Raw genomic sequence first — 2,184 nt, forward strand, 5'->3', positions numbered from 1 at the left:
TCCTTAGTCATTGTCCAGCTCTCTTATACATAGCAAGTAACTGAGAAGATCATGGCCTGGATCAAGTTAGGGTTAGTCTTAGTCTCTAGTTTGCACCTTAGTCTCTAGACTGATTTGTTCTTTAGAACTCTGGAGAAGTCTTTAACAGCCCACTTTTCCAGTACAATTCACCTTTTTATTTCCTGACTGCTGGTATCAAGAGTGTTGATTGTGGACCTGAGCAAGATGAAATTGTTAACTATCTCAATCTCTCCTCCATCTGTCATGGTGCCTCCAATTGGCCCGGTGGTGAGAATCTTTTTTTATTGATGTTGAGATGCAATTTATATTGAAAGCTGCAGTCCTTGACATGCAGCCAACCCTTCAGGTCCTCTTCAGTTTTAGTGAGCAAAGCTGTGTCATACACATAATGCAGGTTGTTGATGAGTCTTCTGCCAATCCTGATGAAACATTCTTCTTCATAAAGTCTAACCTTCTGAATGATCTGTCCTACATATAGATTGAAACCGTATGGAGAAAGGACGCATTCTTTTTTTTTAAAACACATATATTTTTAATTAATTTTAATGAAAGTTTACAGAGACTTGGGTTTCCAGTCATTCATTGTTGCACTTTTCTCTCTACCCACCCCCTCCCCCCGAAAGGACACATTCTTGATGCACTCCTTTATTGATTTTGACCACGCAGTATTTCCTTGCTCTGTTCATACAGCGTCTTTCTGGTCTAAGTATAGGTTTCACATGAGCACAATCAAGCATTCTGGGATTCCCATTCTTCTCAACGTTAGCCACAATTTGTTGTGATCCACACAGTCAAATGCTTTTGTAAAATCAATAAAACACAAATAGACATCCTTCTGGTACTCTCTGCTTTCAGCTAAGACCCATCTGACATTGACAATGATATTCCAAGTGCTTTAGCCTTTTCTAAACCCACCTTGTATTTCTTGATGTTTTCTGTCAATATACTATTTCTGTTGTTCTTGGATAATCTTCACCAAGGTTTTGCTTGCTTGTGATCTGTCTGCTGAACAAACCATTCAAGAAATTGGATTCTATGAAGAGGAATGGGGCATCAGGTTCGGAGGAAGATGCATCCACAACTTGCTTTATGTAGATGACATAACCTTGCTTGCTGAAAGTGAGGAGGACTTGCTTGCTGCGGAAGATCAAAGACTACAGGCTTCAATATGCTTTACATCTCAACATCAATAAAACAAAAATTCTCACCACTGAACATCAGGTAATATCATGATAGATGGAGAAAAGATTTAAGTGTCAACAATTTCACCTTACTTGGATCCACAATCAACACCCGTGGCACCAGCAGTCAAGAGATCATTGCATTGGCAACATATGAAGTCAGGGACCTCTCCAAATTACTAAGGAGCAATGATGTCAGTTTGAGGACTAAGGTGTGTCTAAGGCCAGGGTCTTTTCAGTCACTTGCTATGCATCTGCGAGATGGACAATGAATAAGGATTGAAGAAGAAAAATCAATGCCTTTGAATTCTGGTGTTGAAGAATATTGAATATTCCATGGAATGCCAAAAGAACAAACAGAGGGTGCCTGCTCTGCCTGTGGGACTCCAGAAAGGCACCTGCAAAGTAAGTGAGGCTGAATTTCTGAGCTTGTTTGTGTGGAAGGAGTTCAGGTGGTGCCATGTGTTAAGCACTGGTCTCCTAAATCCAATGGGGCAGCTGTTGAAATCTACCAGCTTCTGGGGTATAGATTTACAGCTTTAGAAACCCTACGGGGCAGGCCCACTGTGTCCTGTGGGGTTGCTAGGAGTAGGATTAACTCCATGGCAGAGACTTTTTGGTTTGGTTTGAAGACAGAAAAGTTTTGTTTCATCCTTAATTCCCAGAATAGGAGGTTGGGGCTTGAAGGTGCTTCAAGAAATCCAGTCCTTCAAATGCTATATGGTACCACTGTTGTAGGATGAGGCTGGCATTGGGGTGGGGGTAAGACTGAGGAAAACGGGATGAAATATGTTTGCGGCATTGAAGTCTATGGGGAATAGAATAGTCTAAAAGTATTATATTTTAAGGCATTATTTTTATCGTAGGAGTACGCAATGAGGGTTGCAGAGTGGATTATATTTGGGGGTAGGGGGTTGGGTTTGGGGAGGTGCGGGGGGATTGTGTACCAATGAGGGAGTTTTTCTTTTGCTTTTCAAGGAGA

This window comes from Elephantulus edwardii, unplaced genomic scaffold (genome assembly GCF_000299155.1).
Source record: "Elephantulus edwardii isolate Elephantulus edwardi_28Jun2011 unplaced genomic scaffold, EleEdw1.0 scaffold00475, whole genome shotgun sequence".
Classification (NCBI taxonomy): domain Eukaryota; kingdom Metazoa; phylum Chordata; class Mammalia; order Macroscelidea; family Macroscelididae; genus Elephantulus; species Elephantulus edwardii.